This window comes from Mesoplodon bidens, assembly GCF_964165515.1.
Source record: "Mesoplodon bidens genome assembly, chromosome: 10".
Taxonomy (NCBI): domain Eukaryota; kingdom Metazoa; phylum Chordata; class Mammalia; order Artiodactyla; family Ziphiidae; genus Mesoplodon; species Mesoplodon bidens.
The window spans coordinates 5,564,463-5,588,899 of record NC_138172.1 but is presented as its reverse complement, the minus strand read 5'-3'; the positions used below and the strand labels follow the sequence as shown (position 1 = coordinate 5,588,899).

The window sequence follows — 24,437 nt, the reverse complement described above, 5'->3', positions numbered from 1 at the left end:
AACATTCAGTTAGCTTCATAGCTTTCTAGATAAAATTTTCAAATTGAAGATTATTTGTAACCTTCCTCGGCTTTGTCGTTTACTATTTGTATTGTATCACAATACAGAGGTAGGCTTGGGGGAGTTATATGGCATATCTTTTGAAGCTTATTTAATAAAAATGTCATATTTTAATTTTTATTTACCTACAATACTTAAGTAGGCTCTTGAAAGGAAATCAGCTCAAATAAAATAGACCGCATTTGGGGGAAAACTTTTGGAGATGTTAAGACACCAGCTATCCCCGATAATAGTATATACTTAAATTATTTTTTTATTTTAAAAAACAGGTTTATATATTCTTCATATTTTTCTTCAACAGTCAATGCAACCTATGTTTTAATAACAAATATTTAACTCAGAATGTGAATGTTTACATTTTTAACCATTTTAATTATTATAGTGAGGCAAGTCACATCCATTCTAAATCTCCATTTCCTAATCAATGAAATGGGAAAAGTATTGCAATTATTGTTCTGTGCTCTTTTTTTGGTATGATTTTAAGACTTTATCAGCAAACCCGTGTATCTTAAATGATATGACCTTGGCCCTGAATTTAATTGAGCTAATACTTTTCCAACTATTTAGTTCACCTTAGTATTAATTTTGAGATTGTTAAGAATGAACTGAAGATAATGCTTGCCATGTGTTGATCAATTTATAAAATGTTTCTGAAATGAGCAATTTCATCATTATTCAGTTTAAAACTGTATTTCCTATTCTCTGGTGACTTCAGACAAAAATCAGCCTAGGAATTATTTTTGTTTTACTGATAATATCTCTGTGAGTCCTGTGTAGACACAGTGTATATCCTTTCGTGTCAGTTTCTATGTCTAATGCATTTAGAAGGTGCAGGCTGTGCTTTTATTTGATAAAGTTCTATTCTTTACATATTTTTATGGTGCACCCTGTGAATACTTAATGTGTGTGTTTGTTTTTTAGTGAGGCCTATGATCCTTCAGATCAAAAGACGTTTTAGTATCACAGCTTAAAGACTACATAGTGACTGTGCTTGTCATAAAACTTGGGGCTCTTTCTAAGAAGCTGCAGCCAAAAAGTAGACTTTTAGTGGCTTGAAAAGTGAATCTGCCTCCTAGGAACCCAACAGTTTACTAGTAGGGTCTCACTGGAAAAGCATATAATTAACTGTGCATCATCCAAATAATAAATTTTAAATTCTCCTTATGGATTGTTAGATAATTCATTTTATTGTCTCCTTTGCAAGCAAGTAAGGGCCTTGGTTCCAGGCCTGAACCCCTCACCCTGTTCCCTGAGTATGCAGTTAGGTCCCCAAGTGGGGACCTAACTCAAAGGATGGGGGAGCAGAGGTCAAAGAAAGGCTTAGGCCAGTGCCTGTAGATGGATGTTCCATGTTTTCAGTGGCTTCCCCTATGCGGGTGGGGAGTGGGGAGCAGCCCTAATTTCCACTCTCTTCACATTCTAGTTTGGCTTTCTCAGAGCCATTGCTCTACCTTCAGCTATTCCAGTGACCAGGCCATTCTCAACTTGAAAATCTTTGGAGGGACGGGGTGCAATGAGATTGTTTTCTCTACTGTGATTTCTCAGATGTAAAGGAAAGAAATGAAGTCATCAATTCATGTACCATGAATCATTTGCAATAGAGATTTAAAACCTTACAGGGAGGATTTACACTCAATCCTGTAAGAGTTTAGTTCAATTTGCTTCAGTGTCTTGTTTAAGAAACATTTTTCTTCCACTTCACTGGTTTTTAGAAAATAAATTCATTGCTAGTTTTAACTGATTTTTTAAGGAGCACTTTAATTTGTGGACTCATCCAGGAGAATTGTAATATGTGGATAAGCCTCTCTGAGACAGATTTCCTGACCTTCTGGGAAGAATTCAGATTAGCGCAGACCTGGGATGAGAAGTCTGCACAGCTTACCACAGTTAAGGAGAAGGTAGATAGGAGGGAGAAAAGTAGGGAAATACCCTGAGTGGGAGTGTAAGAGATCTGCGTGTGCTCACTTCCCACACGCTGCGGGATGCACAGTAACTGTACAGACACCTGAATGAAAGGGTTGGTTTCAAAGAATTTACCCTGCCCCTCGGTGACATCATAGACTTTTAGGACAGCTTTAAATTCTGAAGTTGCCACTTAGCACTGTTTCTCTCTTGGGCTCTATAAGTTGCTCCAGGAGAGAATCTGGGAAAGTGAGTGCAAAGAGGATATTCTTATCCTGCGTGTTTAAGGAGTAACAACTATTCCTTTACAGTGAAGGCAATGGGGAAACATACCTATCAGACTGCCAGGGGCAACGATGAGGTGCTGGAAAGAACTCCTTAACCTTGACCCCACCCCACTGGCCGTCATTTTGCTGCCAACACCATCTGTGTGTGTCCTTTGAAAGTTTGGAGTCCACTTGCAAAATGCCAGTATTTTCAGCAGGGTTAATTCTTTAAGACATCCTCAGCAAAAATTTGGAAAGGTTAGTTCCTGGTTTGCTTGCTACCTGCAAACAAGGCTTTTAAGGAATAGTAAACACACTTGGAATTTGAAAGAGAGGATCAGGAGAAGGAAAAATAAAATTAAAGTGATTCATGTCCCCAGTTCTCCATAAACCAACCTTCATGAAAGCAAATATGAAAATAGCCACTTGAAATAGCCGTGATAGGAAGGGATATGTTCTCCCACACATGCATTTGTTTTTCTCTTAAAAATCAACACACGAGAATTCCCTGGTGGTCCAGTGGTTAGCACTCTGTGCTCTCACTGCCAGTGGGCCCAGGTTTGATCCCTGGCTGGGGAACTAAAATCCCACAAGCTATGTGGTGCGGGAAAAAAAAAAAAATCAACATGCATTGTAATTCTTCCTTGAACCATTTTTTTCCTTCAGAAAAACAAATTGTCATTCCTAAATGTCAGTTTACCCAAGAAATCTTAACAAATTTAAGGCCAGGAGTTAGTAGTTGGTTAATGTAATTAGATATCTGAATATTACCTCTCGCTATGTCTTTTCTCTGTGACGTTAAACAAATTATGTGATCTCTTCATGAGTTCTTCCAGACTTTTAAAGTAGCTTTCTAATAGATTGAAATGAGAGGAGTCTTTCAATCATGTCATAAACAATATGCCAAAGACATACAAATAATGCCTAATACTTTGGCAGATCCACAGATCACAAAATTTTATACCTACTTTATTTTGCCTTTTATTTTTTTGCCAAAAATAGTCATGGGAAGCCAACGTGTATCTGATAGAAATAGAAGCTTAGCAGCCACCTCAGAAGCAAGTTCATTAATACTGTGAATCAGCTGATAGGCAGTGTTTAACAAGTATAGGCCACCCTCATGGGTATGACTAAGCATATTGCTTACTTGTCATTCACTTTTCCACAGTGTTACTGAAGTCTGAATCTAAATCAGAGAATCCCCAAGTCTTACTGTACTCAATGTTCTTCTTTTCTGTCAGTTGATAATTACCTGGGTTTTGTAAACAACGTTTTGATTGTGTATGGACAAGTACTTATAGAAAATCTTTCTCTTTTTTATATGGTGGATGGAGTTATGAAAGAGAACAAACACATGAATGATATATATATATAAATGAAGAAGATACTGTAACAAATTATTTGCATATGTTAGTAAAATCCAGAAGAGTGAAGAAAACACTCAGGCATTTGCCATTGTAGGATTACTACATGTTTTCCTAAAGCATTTGGAACTAATTAGAAATACCCTGGCTTTATTTAAAGGCAATATAATATATTTTTAAACTTTATTTTCAACAAGATCCAAATTTGTTGACTTTTAGGAATAGAGCAGTGCAATGTCTACAAAAACATAGACTATTAATTTCTTGAAGCAGGTACTAACTGGTTTTATTCATTTTTGTATCTCCAGCACATAGCATGGTACTTATTAGGTACTTAATACATGATTTTAAAAGAATAAAGAAATAATCTAAAGTGTGGTCCTTGGACCAGCAGCCTCAGCATCATCTGGGAACATGGTAGAAATGCAAATTCTCGGGCCCCACCCCAGACCTACTGAATCATAGACTCTGGGGATGGGGCCCAGTAATCTGTCCTTTAACAAGCCCTTCAGGGGATTCTTCTGTGTAGTGTTTGGAAACCTCTCACTCCAGATGATCCCTGCATCCCATCTGAGAGCCTAGAGCCCAATGCTCTGCGCAGTTAATTTGGATTATTTTTAGTAGGCCTTACTTTTGCCTATAGTTAAGTCCCTTGCCATATTATCCTATTGGTAGAATCTCTTGAGGTCATCCTGTAAAATTACCTCTGTTGGTTTGGCATTTTATTACTTAGAAAAGCTCAGTCTTATTTTCAATAAGCTTGTGTCAGTAGAGGCTCCCCGGCTCCCGTCTTAGTCCAAGCATCACTGGTTTCTCTTACCTTAGAATGGTTGCCAGGAATCCTGAGTCTCCAAGTTCAAAGACTGGATTTTATAAAATCTCTGAGGATGATATGGCCCTAGAGGACCCACATTAAAAAGACTTACAAGATATGGATTTGTAAACTTCAGTTCCAGTTTAATAACAGTAGAAAATGTGCCAGTCCTAGTGATTGTTGATGACAGTTTTTTTTAAATCCTAAAATTCTGTAATTCAGGAATTGAAGAAACTTGTACTCTTATGTGTGGCTGATGTCACTGTCACTTAGTTCCGCCTGCTAAAAAAGCAATCGGGCAATATATTGCACCCTCTGCTGCTATACCCTCACTTCTGAGATTTTTTTCCCAAAGAAATGTAGGACATAGGACAAGCCACATACACAAAGATCTTCATGCGAACATTGTTATAGGAACCAATATTTGGAAATAACTATTCAACAGCAGGGGAATGGTTAAGTAGATGATGGTGTAATCACTAGGTGGAATGTTACGTAATTATCAGTGACAAATTAGAAAACTAGAGCAAACCCGAAAAATATTTTTTAAAAAGTAACATAAAGGGCTTCCCTGGTGGCACAGTGGTTGAGAGTCCGCCTGCAGATGCAGGGGACATGGGTTCATGCCCCGGTCCGGGAAGATCCCACATGCCTCGGAGCGGCTGGGCCCGTGAGCCATAGCCGCTGAGCCTGCACGTCCGGAGCCTGTGCTCCGCAACGGGAGAGGCCACAACAGTGAGAGGCCCGCGTACCACAAAAAAAAAAAAAAAAAAAAGTAACATAAAGAATGTATGTGCACCATTGATTGCAACCTTATATAAACATATATATATGAAGTCTGGAAGGGACTATACAAAAATTATGACAGTTGTATTTAAATAGTGAGGTATGGAGGGCTTTTTGTTTTTATATTTTTCTCCTTTCCAAAGTTTAGCCAGTAATATAAAATTACGTCTATAATTAAAAGCCTACATTTATTGCTTTTTTTTAATATGTTTATGACGCTGATCAGTAAAGATCAAGCAAAAAGTAAATTAAACATTGAGAACCCCTCTAGCTTTTTTATTCCTTTAAAGCCATCGATGGTAATGTGAGACACTACATGAATTCATTGCTGTTATACCCAGTTTTATTTCATACATAATTTTACTTCATATATTGGGCTTCTCTGTACTCTGCTGGACTAGCCTGTATTTGGGCGGAAAAAATATCCGATCTTTGTTACAGCCTCTTAATTTTCTCAGCCGTACATAAGGTTTGATTTTGTTGATTTCTTTGGGCCTGTGCACTCTTTGATCTTTAGCATACACCAACAACCAAGCTTTTTTTTTTAACAGTGGTTTCCAGAGCTGTTTTATTTTCAAGCTCCCCCTTTTAAGTCTTTTTCTAAAAAATATATATATCTATTATGGGTTTTTCTTCCCCTAAAATTAAATAACCTCAGGATAGAGTTATTTGTCTTCTAACTCTTGACAGAATACTGAACTTATAACCATAAATAGCTGATGGAGAAGCACATGAAGGTAAACTTCTACTACAAATGGTCATTATGAGACCTTGATGTAATTTGTGATAATAATTTTTAAAATAACAAGAGCTTTAAAATAGCAAATGAGTAGAGGTTTCCCAAAATCTTGTCAGACCTCTGAGTGAACACTGTAAAAGATACATATATATATATACACAAACACACACATATGCAGCAATATATGTGTGTGTGTGTGTGTATACAATACACATACACAGAGCAATATCCTTTGAATTAATTAATTTTTCCTTTTTTCTGTTGCATTGTTCTAGAAATCCCAAAAGGAATATTAAGTAGTTTTGCCTTTGACCCAGATTACAGGTTACATTTTTCTTGTCACTTTCTTTGGAACTTCTTTTGAGAAATTTATATCAGTCTGATGTCTTTGGAATAGTCTTTATCTAAATGAAAACAAAGTTTTAAAAGCTTTTTAGAAACTTTATATCAGGGATACTAAGTAATATTTCTCTTTTCTTTCGCCTCCCCCCCACCCCTCCCTGCCCCTACCATTTCTGATGATTTAATTCTCAATACAGCCCAAGGCAAACCTCAGCTAACAAAACTCAGTTTATGGCTCTCAGAATTGTGGGTAACACAAACTTGGCGATGATACCCCCCCAGAGCAAATCTACTGAGAAGAACCTCCTTTTTAATGAAGACTTACTTCTTCAACAAAAATCTATTGAGCTCCTACTTTGTGCCAGAGAGCAGTTTTAGAGAAGGAGGATAAAGCAATGAACAAGACAGACAAGTACATCCCTCCTGACGTTCATGAGTATTGTTATCTAGATTTAACAAGGATGTTAATGGGCAAGATGGTGAGTAAGAGTAGGCAATAGCCTAATCCCTGCCTTGTGACCCAGCGGCGTTGCCGGGCCAGCCTGGAGCCAGGTGACTGTCTTTCAGTTATGTGTGAAGTAGGGAAAAACCTGTGTCCTTGAATATTTTTCCTAAATCTCTTATTATTACATATTTTAGGTTATATGTATGTAGTATGTATCACACATAATGTATAATGTATTTACTATATTACTTTATTTCTCAGTAATAAAGTTTATTAGCAAAAGATGTAGGAATGCATCTTTTGTTAATAAGCTATTAACTATTCTTGAAAATCCAAATGATAGGGTACTTACTCGGTTGCAGAAGGGTTAGTTATTTTATAATATTCTCAAAATGGATATATTTAAGTGGTTAACTATCCAAGTGAATATAGTTCATATCTTTATTTACAAAAAAAGTTATTTACATGCAACAAAAATGTAAAACAAATTTCACTGGGACTATCCCATTAAAATGAAAAAAAACACACAACTTTTTTTCCCTGGGAAATAAAGTTAGCTACTTACCTTTAAAAGCATATTTAGAACTTTTACATATTTGGAATATAATATTTGAGTAAAAGGAGACCCAGATCTTATTTCAAATGACTATCCTTTGGTCAATTTAAGTATTATAGCTATTTCGAACTTCAATATTCACAATCCAGTTGTCTGACTACCATTTCAGTTGTTTCTAAATTCGCAGATAATATATTACTGACCACTTAGAGATAAATCCTGAACAACATGAAACTTTTGGGAAAAAATGATAAGGAAAGTAGATTTTGAAGGAATTTATATGAAGTTAAAAAGAATTAATTTTTTCATATATAGACATGGAATATTAGAGTGCATCTCAATGCAGATGTAACCAAAACCTTCAAATTTTACAGATTTGACCATGGTTTATTCAAAATCCATAAACATTTATCACATGACTGCTTGCTTTTCAGCACCAAATATCCTTATATAGGAAACAAAATCTGCCCACCTGGTGACACGGCCTTATAGATGGTGGGACAGGTGCTTTCCAGACCGGGTAAGAGAACCAGCAGCTAGCACTAGGCAGGCAAATGACCACACAGTGAAAGCTCAGCAAATAATTAAGTGATGGAACACAGCATATTGGCATGATTGTGTCTTTAGGCCATATCACGATTCATGTGTATTTGGTTTTTTGTTTGTTTTTTGTTTTTTAATAAAGTGCAGCCATTCTGCCCATCCCCAACAGATGGTGAGGGCTTTTTAAAAAATATTTATTTATTCTCTTTTTCTTTTTCTTTTTTTTTTTTTTTTTTTTGGCTGTGTCGGGTCTTAGTTGCGGCAAGCGAGCTCTTCGCTAAGGCGTGCGGGATCTTTCATTGCAGCGCAGGCTCTTTGCTGTGGTGCGCAGGCTTCTCTCTAGTTGTGGCGTACAGGTGTTCTCTCTCTAGTTGTGACACACAGGCTCCAGGGCACGTGGGCTCTGTAGTTTGTGGCACACGGGCTTAGTTGCCCCGCGGCATGTGGGATCTTAGTTCCTTGACCGGGGGTCAAACCCGCGTCGCCTGCGTTGGAAGGCAGATTCTTTACCACTGGACCACCAGGGAAGTCCAAATTCATGTGTATTTGACCATGCCTGCTAGAATGATCTCCAATCCTCACAAAATACAGTGCATATACACAATTATTTTGTTCTTATTATGCATGTTAAGCTTTAAATGTCAGGTTGATTTCCTTTGTCGTACAACATGTGTGTGAAATATTTACCCTGGCCACCAGCTACTGAACTCAGAAAATGCAAACTAACTTTCATCTTAGCTGAAGTAAAACATAATTAGAAGGCAGATCTCCCCTGAAATGTAATTTTGTGCGTTCCAGATTCTGTGTCACACGTTGTATTTGCTGATTGTTTGCTGTCAGGCCTTATAAATCTTATGTGCAAGTTCCGTGTACCAAACAAAACTGTGAATTCCTACAGAGTAGGAATGAATGTTGTAATTCTTCTTATTCCACTCACATATATATGCCCTGCATACCTTCCCTAATTCACAGCCTACAGTACAGGGGACTTGGGTGCATTATCAGTACTTTATAAGTGCTTTAAACTTGGTTGGATATTGAGGACAACTTTGTGCTTTTTCAATGTGGGATTCTCAGTGCTCCTATTTTCTACATGTTTAGGGAATTCCCTCAATTACTCTCTAAAATGTTTATTTCTATTTTATTTAACGTTTTTTGTAACACATAATGATATGAAATTAATGCCAGAAGAAATTTCCATTTTGCCCTCCTAAAGCGGGCAAAATGGGATATGAAAGGGAAAAAAATGTTAATTATAGCCTTCAGCATTCTAGGTTGGATCTTTTACTTGTTCTGGTGAGAAGAACAGGTTTTAAGTGGCCTAAGGGCCAGAGCACTGTTTTATTTTCTTGCTTGGAGGCTTCCAGTGGCAACTGTAACAAGTTCTGTTTAGTACTACAGCTGGAGAAAAGTTCATAAGGATGTGTGATACAAGATGTTACTTAGACTTATTACTCATGCACAAAATAAAACCGGTTCCCTTTCAAACTTTTTGGCAGTTGTTAGGTAAAACACTACATAGTTTTAACCTATTCATTTGTTTTTAATATATAGAATAATTATACGCTTAACGATTTCATGTATGAATCAGAAGTATTATTACCATAATTGTTTAACAGTTAATCTCCTTTTACAAGATAGATATGCACTTATGAGCCACTTCAAGTCAAAAATACCAGACAAAGGAACTGATTTACATATAAAAGCAAAGCAAATAGATGAACCTTTTTTTATGTGGCCTTGTGACATCTCTGCATGCCCACTTTTCTCAGTAGACCTTCATCTGTGCTTGTAGAACGAAGGTAGGAGTCTCTTAGCAAGAGATCAAAGCAGGGAATTTTCACCCTCTCCACCCTTGGGCACCCTGCCATCATCTTCCTGCAGCCACACCTGTTCATCTCCTACCAGAGCAAAGAGGTGACCCGTACCTATACGTACAACACTGAGAAGCACGATGGCAGGGAGGAAGGAAGGATAAGAACTGACAGGGGTTTGAAGCTCTCTGTCACTGATGATCAAGACTTCACTTTCCTTAACTCGCTCCTCATTCGTAAACAGCCGGCCACAATGAGTTGCATACAGGTTCAGTAGGTGCTAGGCCCAAAGGGACACAGCACAGCTCCTAGAACTAGGAGTTTATAATCTACATGAATCAAAAAGGGGTAACGTTGAAGCAGTTAACCAAAAATTCAAAGCACGATGTGATTCAAGACTAAACTAAAGAAGGCAGAAAACAAGCACTATGAAAATTCAGAAAATGGCGAGATCAGTGTGGAGTGGAGGGTAAATCCAGGAAAAGCCTGTAGAGGATATGGGGGTTGAACTAGACGTCAAAAGTTGAGGGATTGACAGGGTAACCTTAAGAAAAATGGCTTTAAAAATATACAGGGAAAGAAACAGAAAGGAATCCAAGTACGATTCTGTTAATACGAAATACCCAGACTAGGCAGATCCGTAGAGATAGAAAGCAAATTGGTGGTTGCCAGGGCATGGGGACAGGGGGCAGGGGGAGTGACTGCTTGATGGGTGCAGGATTTCCTTTTGAGGTGATGAAATGTTTTTGAACTTGATAGAGTTGATGGTTGCAAAGCTTTAAGAATGTACTAAATATCCTTGAATCACACACTTTAAAATAGTTAATTTTAAGTATGTGAATTTTACCTAAAGGCAAAAAAAGTTCAGGGCTTGCGATGGCCTAAGAGGAGGGGGAAAGTATTTCCAGTGTAAGAAAACGGAGCCTGGACTAGTGAATAAGCATGTGTTGGGGGGTCATTTTGCAGAGATCATCCCACTGGAAGTGGATAGGATGTCTGTGTGAGGAGTGAGAAATGTGATTGGAGATGTAGATTTTAGGTCAGATGAGAATGGGTCTGGAATGTAGGCAAAGGAGTGTGGGTTTTATCTTGTAAGGAGTGTTGAGATTCCAGGTCTTGAGGAGAAGAGTGAGATGATTTAATCAGAAGATTAATTTGGCAGTAGTGTGCAGGGCAAGCAGCTAGGAAGCTATCGCAGAATCTGGACATAACCTGAAGAGGGCCTGTCGGAACAGAGAGAGAGAGAGTGAGAGGGATGTTGCGAAGCAGTGAGTGGCCTCTGAGGACAGCTTAGGCACTGATGCTGTCCCGCACACACTCCTAGTTACTGACTTGGCACGAGGTAAGTGCAGATTTGAGGATAAGCATTTACAAATGTTTATATTAGAAAACAAACTTATGGTTACCAAAGGGGAAAGTGGGGGATAAATTAGGACTTTGGGATTACTAGATACAAACTACTGTATATAAAATAGATAACCAACAAGGACCTACTGTATGGCACAGGGAACTATATTCAGTATCTTGTAATAACCTATAATGGAAAAGAATCTGAAAAAGAATATATTTATGTATAACTGAATCACTTTTCAGGTGTACACACCTGAAACTAACACAGCACTGTAAATCTACTATACTTCAATTTAAAAAAAAAGAAATGAAAAACATCATTAATGGAAAAAAAAAGTTTATATTGTCATGACATTTAGGCACATGGTTTTACATTTTATAAAAGTATCGACAACAGATTGAAGAAAAAAAAAAGCCTTCATCCCAGTAGAGCTCCACTGCCCTAAAGGACAAATGGACTGGACTTACTGACTGGGTCCTATAAGGGCAGTCATCAGCCATTTACTCATTTTTATGGCTAATTTTTATGGTACTTTACTCTGTGCCACGTGTCGTGCTGGCCCCGGACAAGAGCAGTGACAAGGCAGACTGGTCCCCTCCCTTATGGAGCTCCTGGGTCATAGACAGCCCTTGTTGAAGGATTGCTAGAAATTAAAGGGAGGCATACATGAGCTCAGTGTAAAGAAAAAAAGAGACATGTACCACAGTGTTCATTCCAGCACTATTTACAATAGCCAGGACATGGAAACAGCCTAAGTGTCCATCGACAGGTGAATGGATAAGGAAAGAATTCTAATGACTACAGTTGTCCAACGGTGGGGAAGGCTGCCTTGTGAGGAAGTGCGTGCTTTTGTTAGTAGAGATTCATGCAGAATCTGAATGGCCATCTGTTAAGAGGTCTTGTTTGATAGAAGAAATGAATTAGGGAGCTTATAAAGTCCCTTCCAACTTTAAGGTGATTTCCTGTTCTACAACTTCAACTTAGAGAACATATTTCTTTCTCTTTTTTTAAATGAAAGTATAGTTGATTTACAATATTGTGTGTTTCAGGTGTACAGCGTAGTGATTCAGCATTTTTGAGGATTACATTCCTATTTCTTTCTTAATTGACCATATTGGAACACCAATGTATACTACCATTTTCATCATACAGGTAACTACATTTCCCTAAATTTGAATGCAAATTTGATTTTTAAACATATCTGTGCAGTTAGTTCCACAGTTCTTTTTAAAGAAAGTACTGTTCTCTAATGCCTTCTCAGCGTTCATTTATTTCCAATTGTCATATTTGGAGTAAGTTCCTCTTCCATGTGATGTTTTTCACAAGCAACATGAATTTCTGCAGAAGTGAGTTATGTAAATCACAGGCTGCTGACGTGATTCTAAATCATTTGTTCAATGTAACGCTGAGGTTGAACAAGACCAGGCATGGCTACCCATTTGGGGAATGTCTTTGGGATTCCATTTTGATGTGGGTGAAAGTTCAAATAACTTTTATTATTCAACTTATTTCACTTAGTTATTACAGGCTTCAAACTGTAATTGTGAACATTTTAGCAGCTAAAATCATCACAGATTAATATGTACTTGAGAAGATCCAGAGAACTAGACTCCTATAGGAGTGATAGCCTTACCATATTTGGGGGGAAATGCTGGAATGCTTTTAACTTCCATAAGGGACATGATTTTCATAAGGATTGGTTTAGTGCTGATGGTATCTGGTGGAGAAAAACGTTAGCTGCAGAAGAAAAAATTCATTTCACTTTAAGCCTAGTAGACAGTTTTGTTAAAATAGCCCATTTTCGTTGTGTATTATTGAAACAGTTGATATTTTTCATTATAATCTATGTAACATTTCAAACTGTTCCTAGAACAGTGCCTGGCATATAGTAGGTACTCAATAAATATATATTTTTAAATTAATTAATTAATTTAATTTTTGGCTGCATTGGGTCTTCGTTGCTGTGCGGGCTTTCTCTAGTTGCAGCGAGCGGGGGCTACTCTTTGTTGCGGTGCGTGGGCTTCTCACTGCGGTGGCTTCTCTTGTTGTGGAGCACGGGCTCTAGGAGCGCAGGCTTCAGTAGTTGTGGCACGTGGGCTCAGTAGTTGTGGCTCGCAGGCTCTAGAGCACAGGCTCAGTAGTTGCAGTGCACAGGCTTAGTTGCTCCGCTGCATGTGGGATCTTCCCGGACCAGGGCTCGAAGCCATGTCCTCTGCATTGGCAGGTGGATTCTTAACCACTGCGCCACCAGGTTAAGTCCCAGTAAATATTTATTGAATATTGTTCATTGAACGTGGGGTGATGGTGGACAAAGCATTTCACGTGGGAAACTACTATTAGCACAGGCACAGAAGTAGGGAAAATGTGAGTTTAGAGAAAAACAGTTTCCTGAAGGCAACATCCTTATGTAATTACCGATGTGAACACTTTCTGGCTCAGTAATTGTGGTGGCTTCTTAATTTCTGCACAATATTTAAAACACCAGTGATGACTTTCTGATGCTTGTATCCAAAGTGAGCCGCTGAGCTAAAACAGGAAAGGTCATTTCCTGTGACTCTGGTTTCTGAGCCTCTCCTTGCCCGTCTTCTTCCTCCTTGCTCCCTCCTGCCTCCCTCTGCCCCTCAATTCTTGCTCTAGCTCTGTTTTTATTCCCTCTTGTTCCCACCTTTTTTTTTTCCTTTTTCATTCTTGGTGTTTCCCATATTCTGTCTCTTTGTTTTCCTTCTTTTTCTGACTCTGTTTCTCTCCCTCCGATTGCCCTCTTCCTTTTCCGGTTTCCCAATTCCTAATATATCTTTTTTTTGGTTTGGTCTCTAACTATAGTATGGAAATGAAATGTATTTTTATCTACTAATCAAATAAGGAAGTAGGGATTTTTTTCTTTATTGAGGTATAATTGACGTAAAATTGTAAAGTATTTAAAATATACATTGTGGTGGCTTGAAATACATATGCAATGTGAAAGTCTTCCCTCCATTTGCTAATTAACATCCATCACCTTGCAAATCTCTCTCTCTCTCTCCCTTTTTTTTTGGTGAGAACATTTAAGTTCTGCTCCCTTAGCAAATTTTGATTATACAATACAGTGTTATCAACTATAGTCAGTATGTTGTACATTAGCGATTTTTTTACTCTGAATGTAACATGAGCAAAATGCTTATGTTGCTATTTCAGAGACAAAATAAAATTGATTATCACTTATAAATGGATTTCAACTGATTTTTTAAAAAATTAGTGAATCACTAATCCTCAAATTTGGAGAAGGGGATCAATAGACCTTAATTCATAAATTTTAGTAAAGCACAGTAGCTTGTTGAAATAATTCCTAATTGTCTTTAACAACCTCAGTTCCTCTTTACTTTCCACATGGTAGATATATCAGATATAGCATATGGATCCTTTAACACCATCTAATATTTTTTATTACATCTTTATTTACACAGTTACACAAGAGCTGGAATATTAGTCTGTTTTGTTCATTCTTTATCCCCAGTGCTTAGAACACTGCTAACAAATATCAGAAGCTCAACAAATAATTGTTGCCCTTTTTAAAAAATAAATTTATTTATTTTTGGCTTCGTTGAGTCTTCATTGCTGCACACAGGCTTTCTCTAATTGCGATGAGCAGGGGCTACTTCGTTGCAGTGAGCGGGCTTCTTATTGCGGTGGCTTCTCTCGTTGCGGAGCACGGGCTCTAGGCGTGCAGGCTTTAGTAGCTGTGGCACGCGGGCTCAGTAGTTGTGGCTCGCGGGCTCTAGAGCGCAGGCTTACTAGTTGTGGTGCACAGGTTTAGTTGCTCCGCAGCATGTGGGATCTTTCTGGACCAGGGCTTGAACCTGTGTTCCCTGCATTGGCAGGCGGATTCTTAACCACTGCGCCACCAGGGAAGCCCCATAATTGTTTCTTTTTAATTTCAAATCTACCGTTTCATTCGACTTCCTAATCCTAAATAGGTATCATGACTTTATGGAGTAATATTACTCATTAGGATAACTTAGTTTATGATTGATTTATAAATGTAACCATAGGATTTCATGCTTAGAGAATGCTTTATTCCAGTTCAGTTTACACTTCAGTCTCCTCCACAGTTTAAATCCTCAGCTAAGCTGTCATTTACCCATCCTTCTAAAGGACTCTTCCTTAATTATCTCAAGCACCAAAAAAGTAGCCTAGCAATTGATAGTCATAGTTAATATTTACTGAGCACTTATTCCATATCAGGCTCTATTTTAAGCACATTATGTACATTATCTCGTTTTATTCTTCCAACAAACTGTAAAAGGTATACACTATTATCTCTATTTTGCAGATGAAGAAACAAACACAGAGAGGTAAAAATAACCTGCCAGGTGATAAAACTAAGATTTGAATTCAAGCAGCCTGAACCCAGCCACCCTGTCTTGCACACTTTAGCAAGAGTCTAATTTTCCAGTATATAACTTGCCAGAGAATGCGATAACTATACCCCATACTACCAGCACCATTCCACACTTAACAATTATATCTACGCAAGTGTAACCATATTCAGATGTAACCATGGATTAGATCCAAGCTTTTAGTTGTTCTGGTTCACTGCAAATCCGTTTATGTGTCATGTAAGTGGTAAGCAACTTGAAAGTACTTATTCTTGTTACTTGTGATAAGGTAAGTTAGATCACCAAATCTTTACCTTATATTCAATTCAGTAACTCCACTGTCACTTAAAACCGACCACCGTTGGGAGATTCTTTATTTTCATTTTTCTCTTTCTCTTAAATTCCTCTTAATTCAAATAAAGTCATTTTATTTTGCCACCTCAGGATATAGACGTCAATTTAATAGCCAATTTTGTATGAATGTTGTAAAAATCTAGGGAAGGAGGTGATTGGCTCATCTTGACTCTGGCTTCTAAGGGAATCAATCAGCAATTTGTGGGGGCAGTGGGAGACCCATATATTTAGTTCAATGGGATAAAAATTAGTCCTTTGGGAGTGTTCATATACTTTCACCTTCCCCCAATGCATCAAAGAGAATTTTCATTTGACAGCACAAAACCCCTTTCCCCTACCCTTAGAAAAGTTGATTTTACAAGGTCAGTTCCTAGATTTTTGTGCTGAAGTATTGGAGAATGAGAAGAAAGGGTCTGGACATGAAAAGCTGGAGGAGAGTTAAGTTGCCCTATGTCATAAAGTGCTGGGAAAGAGATGAAGGAGAGATTATGCCATTACTGGGCTGAGAATGGAGAAAGTGTTGAGTTGGGAGGGCTTTTGCTGAAGGTGACACTTTGGAAAGTGTGGGGTGTGAAAAAGTCGAAGGGAAGGGAGAAAGGGATGTGAGAAGGGTTGCCTGTGGTTATGAACTGAGCCTCCTTGAATGCACTTTGTGCGGCTGGAGTAGAGAATCGAACACCTTTTCATCTAGCAGGGAGCAAGGAGTGGTCCAATATGTGTTGGATTGTGTGTCTTTAATTCTTCAGAGGGAGGAGATGGGTAGCCAGTTTAGGAATTGTTGAGTTTGGGGTTCCTGAAGAAACTCAGGGAGAGGTGTTCCCCCAAAATTGGAAATACAGATTTAGAAGTCTTGAGAGAAGACGTGGTTAGAGATGAAGATTTGGGAGCTGTAAGCAAGTAGATATGTTTATGGGTAAGAGTGAGGCCAAGAAGGAACTTGCAGAACACATGGGATAGAAGAACTCAGGAGGAAGAGTACCAAGAAAAAGGACTAACATAGTAGTCATAGGGGTAGGATAAGAATTCAAAGTAACTGGTCACTAGGCAGCAAAGGGAGGAGACAGTTTCAAGAGTAGAGGATATACAGAATATCAAATGATGCAGAGGCAGAGGCTGCGGTGCTGGAGCCAGCTCACACTGGCTTGTGAAAGTCAATTGTTAAATTTTTAGGATTTTTGTGAGCTGACTGTTATCCACAGCCATTGTTAAAACTTAGATTGTATATGCGAGCAGTGAAACAAGTTATGATAAAAACAGAGGTAGTAACCACACCAACTGCATTGCTTCCTGATTATTTTACATCGATGAGGTGTTGGTGTGGATTGCATCTGTGAGGTGGGCTTACCAGGTAATATGCTGCTGCTGCCCCAGCCCAGCCCTCCTCTGCTGTCATGTTGATGGCCCTAAGTCAGTCACCGTGGGAGTATCTACACCACAGAAATTAGCAAACGCTACAAAACCAGAGCATTTTTCCTGCAAGGAGAGCCAGTTGTTAAACACTTACCAGCACACAATTGGGCAAATAGAGTGAAAATCAAGAAAAGTCTAATGGATTTAGCAAGAAGGAGACCACTTGTCACTTTTGCTTGAGTTTCAGTAGAAAGGTGGGTGGCAAAAGCCACAGTGAAGTGGGTTAAGGAGTGAAATAACGGAAAGTGAGAAAAGAAATGCTCAAGTAAGTTTGAGAACTAATGAGTTAAACAGCTAAGCAGATTGTTATTGTTGATACTGTTTTTTTCTAATTGTGGGGCTACTGAGCATATACAATGCTAATGTACTTTACTAACCTCCAAATGTGAACAGCATGTGCAAATTCATCTTGTGGTGGAAGCTTTTCCATTGGAAAATCTTAAAGAATCTAGTTATTTATAGAACATATTTTGGGAGGTGCTGCTATAATATTTCACAATTAAGATGATATTGGTTGTAAGTTTGAGATTAATATTCTTGTTATTAAAGTTTCTTAGTTCTTTAAGGAAATATTTTCAAGAATGAATGTTGAATTTTATTGAGTATTTTCTTTTGTATTTTTTGAAATAGTCATGTGGTTTCTTTTAAAATTCAACCTACTGCTGGAACACATTATTTTAATATGTATTCCAATATTAAATCTTCTTTGTCTTTCTGAGATAAATCCAACTTTATTATGGTGGTTTATTCTTTCAGTATACTATTGCATTTGTTCATTAGCATTTTATTTTTACTTGTAAGTCAATATTAATAAGTGAGGTTGGTCGTTTTCTTGTGAGGTTTTTTGTTTCTTGTTAGGTATTTTTCTTGTTAGGTTACCTTGTTAAATATTTTGTCTTGTTAGGTTTTGAAAAATTAATTTGGTCACTCTTTTTTTTTTCCTACTCAGAAACAGTTTATGTGGCAAGAAACTTATTTCTTCCTTGAACATTTGAAAAAAATGTATCTATAAAATTATCTAGCCCCAGAGCTTCTTGGGGAAGCAAATCTTTGATAAGTTTTCAGTCGTTTTCATTTTTAATTATTTTCCTATTTCTTAAGTCAACTTTTACCATTTATACCATTTCAGACAAATACAGTAAGTTTCCCTTTGGCTTGCATTATTATCTACTTAGATTCTGGTAAAAAGCCTATCTCAGATATTAAAAAGCTGGATGAGTAGAACAGACCCTGTCTAGTGTGGGTTTTGTTGAAATGTGAGGGGCTTGTCTGCTCTCTTCACAGCCTGGTTCTCTGGCTTATATTAATGAGTAGAAGGATTTATAAACTAATGAATATAAACCAGTCTGTATTTAACTGACCAGATGGGGAACATGAAAGAACTGTAATACTTGATATATACTGCCCCCAGAATGGATCTTGTTTCTGCCCTACTTATTATATTTTATGCTTGCAAACTGTACCTTCTATGGTACAGTGCAGTTCTGAATGGATACAGAAAGGAGTTTACTGATTTTACTGGGGGAGGGGGTTTTAGGAAAGGTTATAGATTCTGTCTGCCTTTGAAAATCACAGAAACTGGTCCAGTTTTCTGTTTGATCCAACTCTTAGGGCTACAAGCTAGGAATACATAGCAGTTTCCAGAAATCTTTATCTTGTCTCTTTCTTGCTGTCTATTTCTTAATGAATTCATATGTATTTCAAAGAGAAATTGGAATGAGTGTCAAGAAAAGCTAGTATGACTTAATCTTACCCTCTAGTCAACATTATTTAATTTTTCAGATAGAGATTTTGCTCAAATTTTTCTTTAATACTCTTTCCTTTTGTTTTCACATATTTAAGCGCTTTTTTATGGACTTAAAAGGTGAAAAAAGTCTAAATAGTAATCCATTATAAAGTTGTTTCTCCTGCGCTATGCATGTTATATGTGATGGACAGGTTTGATGTGGGTACTCCTTTCATTTTTGGCTAACAAATGAAAGAGTGTTTGTTTCACATGGAGAGTAAACTGCCCTGATACAGATGAGCAGTCAAAAAGCACAGCAGGGCTTCCCTGGTGGCACAGTGGTTAAGAGTCCGCCTGCCGATGCAGGGGACACGGGTTCGTGCCACAGTCCGGGAAGAGCCCACATGCCGCGGAGCGGCTGGGCCCGTGAGCCATGGCCGCTGAGCCCGCGCGTCCGGAGCCTGTGCTCCACAACGGGAGAGGCCACAACAGTGAGAGGCCCGCGTACCGAAAAAAAAAAAAAAAAAAAAAAAAAGCACAGCAGACAGGTCTAAAACCCTGACAAGCTAGCTCTTTCTGTAGAAGAATATGCCCCATTATGAAAACAAAATTGTTACCGTATTGTTGATAGCGAGTTCATTAGGAGGTTTTCAGTTTCCAAACAGCAGTACTAAATAATGTGAGTGAAACAAAGAATCAAACAAAATACATTGGCTGTAGTTTATATTCTTTCAAAGTAGAAATAACAAAATGGGAAAACATTTTATATTCATGATCCACTACGTTACCCATGCATTGGGTAATAGAATAGGTTTTGCAAATTGCAAGTGGCAAGGTGCAGCATTAAAAAAGAAAAAAAATTAGAATTTTGGGCAGGTTAGACTGTGCAGAATGTTGGGTCTGGATGTTGGGACTTTGAAGGCCCTGATGATAAGGCTTTGGCACTGTGTACTGTTTTGTCTTTACGAAATGTACAGCTATTCTAGGATCCCTGAGCCCTTTGTAAGAGCCAAGGATACACATCCTTAGACCTTTGACACAGTTACTCAGATAATCTGCTCTCTGCATCTTCCTTTAAAAATCTGGTCCACGTGAAATGTGCTGTATCTACTGTCCCTAAATGGTTGTGACGATTTTACCTTAGGCTTAACAGCCATGTGCCCTCTAGAATAAGCTTATACTTTCATAAATGTAATCTTTGCTGTGTATAAATTTTATCAGTCATCTATCCCTTGACATTACTAACCCTTTTAAAATCTAGTTTTTCTTAAGTCTGCCCAACGTAGGTGTCTTTATTAATTTGACATAAAAGATGGATGAGACAAAGGACCTTGACTCATGATCAGTGACAGAACAGGAGAGTAGGCAAAATGAATCTAATCCATGTCTCTTTAGGAAGATTCTCCAGCCCTGAATGATTTACAAGTCAGTCTGTTGGTTGCTTCTAGAGAATACAAAGCATTCTAAGCTCAGGGAAAGCAAACAGTCATGATGAAATCCAACAGAGAAAATACATTCATTTGTGCTTGTACATTTTGGTATCCTAGGTTGTCTAAGAATTTTGAATATGTGTGTATATTAAAAATCTTTTTTCTTTTTAATTGTTCAGATTTGAAAGAAGCCAACTCTAAGCCACAGACATACAAAAAGACCATTTCCTTAAACAAGAGTTGCCCTTTAACGGTAGGTAAACTCAGAATTTATTGTACTAAATTTGTATTTAGAAGGGTCTTTTTTAAACAACATGCAAATGCTTCATAGTATTTTATTGTAAAATTTCTTAGAGAGCTTTTATTTTGACTATCAGAATACTTTCTACTGTATAATTTACCAGTCAGTGGAAGGAAAGCACAGTAACATATTTGTCTAAGACAAAACGAAGATAGACAAAACAAAACAAACCTAGGGGTTGAGAAATAACACAAATCCTTAGAAATAAGTCTCAGTACAAGTACATTATATTAGGTTCATGTGTTACTTGTAATTGAATTGAGACAAAAATTAAAATATCTTTCCTGATTCTCCGTAGGCCATGCAACTATGATCCCAGGTCACAAAGGAGAAAGTAGCTTAATTTATCCAATGCCCATGCCTATATATTTTATTTGGGGAATTAAAATCCAGTACTATAGTTATTTATTTTATTTTTCAAATTATTCCAGCTCCCAATGGCCAAAGCTGGAATAATTTGATAAATATAAATAATTTGATAAATATAAATATGTATATATAAAATATATTTGATAAATATAAATAAAAATTTTTTAAACTATAGCACTGGATTATAACCCCCCAAATAAAATATATATATACATGATTCCATACTGATATAAATAAATGACTGAATGAATAAACTGAAGGAGGAGAACTTTTCCTTACAGAAGAATTTAAATTAGTAAATGTTAAAGGAATAAGGGAAATGGAAAATTGCCATCAGAGAACCTCAGCAGCAGTTACTGCTACAGGCAGAACCCACTGATGAATACTCAAATTAGAAGGTGAAAGGTGGAGCAGAATATGGACAGAACCTCAAAGTATCTCCCTTTAAATATTTATAAGTTACAAAGAGAAAAGTAGTGACTTTAAGCAGAAGAATCCTGGCAGACACCACTTTAACCAAGTGATCCAGGTTAATAGGTTATCTACAGTACTAAGACATTTTGAGCTTATATACCCCCAAAAAGGACACATCAGGTCTTCAGTATTCGTCCCCAAAATTCATAACGACAGTTGAACCATGAGAAAATGTTAGGCAAATCTAAATAGAGAGGCATTCTACAAAATACCTCACCAGCATTCTTCAACAGCATCAAGGGCATGGAAGACAAGAAAAATCTGGGGAACTATACATTAAATATGTGCACTTTTCTGTATGCCAACTATACCTCAATAAAGCCACTTTAAAAAAAAAAAAAGGAAAAGAAAAGACTGTGGAACTGGAGGAAATAAGGAGCAATGGCAACAAAATGCAATGTGGGACCCTGGATTGGGTCCTGGAACTGAGGAAGGGCATGAGTGGAAAAACTGGCGAAATCCAGATAAAGCCGTTTATAGTAGTGTGCCAATTTTCATTTATTAGTTTTCCTCATTGGGCTGTGGTTGTAAAATGTTAACAGTAGGAAGCCCGGTGAAAGTGACGTGGGAATTGTCTGGAGTATCTATGCAACTTTTCTGTAAACCTCAAATTATTTCAAGATGAAAAGTTCTTTAAAAGTTACATTGGAGTCACTCAGTAATCATTCTCGTTAGACTTCTACTGATTTTTAGAGTGAGTTTCTGTTTGTTTGCCAACCTTAGAACATTCCTGTCATCAAGGATACTCCTTGAGCTGTTTCTTAATCCTGTCCATACACAGAGCCATCCTCACCTCCACAGGTTTGCTCTCCACTTAGTTCTCGAGCCACTTACTTCCAGCCCCTAGAAAACCTGTGAGTGGGGAAAAAAACCCACAAGGCTCTGAGTCCTCACAAACCACCTCTGAGCAAAATTTTTAGTTGGTGACAGTCAGGGTGTGATTTCAGTGTTCAAACCAAGTCTTTAGATTTCATTAATGATTTCTTGGTCCACCAGTCTTCTTTACCCAGGACAACATTTGAACAAGCACTTAGAGTTAGTAGTCTTGTATTTGAATGGTGGAGATGAGAGAAGATCATGCTGTTTTTCGGTAAAATGTCTGGGAATTCTGTGAATATAAGCAGTACTAAGGGAACTTTGATTCTTAAAGAAAATCAATAGCTGTATTAAGTTTGCTTTGAAAATCAGTTTAATTTTAAAAAAATAGATAAATCAAAAGACCAGACTCTTGAAAGACCAAGTAAGGGGCAAGTATGTACTCTGGCGTCTGGAAATGAGTGTTTGGTCTGAATTCAAGCGTTTGGGCATGAAAAACAAAATGCTAAGTATAAGAGTTCTTCCCTGAAGAGTTTTTGCCGGCAACTCTTTTATGTGTTCAACCAATTTTGGAAACTACACTAGTTCACACCCTTTAGGCGAAACAAGAAAAAACAGAAGTGGCATCTAAAGTAGTCAAATTCATAGAGACAGCAAGTAGGGTGGTGGTGACCAGGAGCTGGGAGGAGTGGGGGATGGGGAGTTAGTGTTTCAAGGGAACGTAGTTTCAGTTTGGGAAGATGAAAAAGTTCTGCATGGTAGTGATGGATGCACAGCAGTCTGAATGTACTTAATGCCACAGCACTGTACATTTTTAAATGCTTAAAATGGTCAATTTTTATGTAATGTATCTTTTACCACAATTTTAAGAAGTGAAAAAGAAATAGGTGTCTTCAGCAGTTCCATTCCACTTCTTTCCGGGGTGCCCAGCTATGAGGAGAATCTCTGCTTGGGGGCATTTCTCCTTAGGAGGAATCTTTTTTAAAAATCTAGAGATGATTTCCTGGACATTATTTACCAACCGGCAGTTTAAATGGCCCCTATATCATAAATAGTGCAAGTAGAAAGGAACCTGGTACACAGGAAACAGTAGAGCTGGGTGGTTGGGAGAGTTGCTTGTGGGTTAATTTATAACTAAGACAAATGAATCTATAAAAAGAAGAAAAGCCCCATAAGAAATATGTTAACTGATGGTAAGGGAGAAAAAAAGGGTTTAGATAAAAGATATCTGAACTTGTTTGGTCCCAATGATTTTATGGCTGAGGAATTCAATTATAGGTGTACTGGGTGGAGCAAATCACAATTCTGTAAATTACTAATAGGACACGACGATCTTTATCGTCTTTTGTATGTGCTCACATGCAGAGTTCAGGCCTGCCCTCTGTAAATAAACTCTCTGCTTAGCTATGCTGCTATGTATGAATTCAGGGCTGCAGGACTGGAACATAGATAGGGTTCTAAAATATTAAAGGTGGGGAGGTGGTACAAACAGAAGTAAGATTAGGAACTAGGACAGATAAATGACTTTGGCTTTTGAATTTGGGCCCTTGGGTTTGTTTCATTTTACATTAAATTCTTGTAAGACGTTGTTGTTACTGAAAAGCTGTGAAAATATCTTTTAAAATAAAAAGACCACACTTAATCACACATAAACTACTATTCTAACTTCTGTATAGTTTCTTTCAGTTCTGGTTGACATGTATACATTTTAAAATTACTAACAGTTACAGTATATGTAGCATTTCTGCTTCTTTCACTGTTAGATTACATGTCTTTCTTCCTTTTTACCTGGCTTTCAGATTTCATAATGGCAACACAGTGGTCCATATTAGTGATCTCACAGAATTTACTAAGCCAGTTTTCAGGTGGCTTCTAATTTTTTATTATTATACAATTACTGTTTATTCTTACACAGTTACGTATAGTGAATATCTTCATGCACGTATTTCACTTTTGAAAAAATCATTTTCTTCAGATAAATTGCTTTAAGAGGAGTTTCTATGTTAAAGGGTTTGAGCAACTATATTACTCCTACATTATTCATTTTTATGACATTTCACATTGCTTTGAGGATATATTAGTAGCAAAATGAACAAAAACATATTTCCAAAGCATATGTTTAAATGATTTCTGTTCATTTAAATCTATTATCATTTAGCTCTGGCTCTGTGTGTTTGACAGCGGAATGAGGGTGGAGAGTGAGGAGTTTTCACCAGTTGT

At 37.5% G+C, this 24,437-nt stretch overlaps 1 protein-coding gene across 1 annotated transcript in view; it reads left to right on the top strand.

The window, feature by feature from the left end:
- PPARG (peroxisome proliferator activated receptor gamma) overlaps positions 1–24,437 on the top strand; it is a 131,724-nt gene that overhangs the window by 3,423 nt on the left and 103,864 nt on the right. Inside the window, exon 2 of the mRNA XM_081246425.1 lies at positions 20,437–20,510. The gene's annotated coding sequence lies outside the window, so the exon portion shown is untranslated. The remainder of the gene's footprint in view (positions 1–20,436; positions 20,511–24,437) is intronic.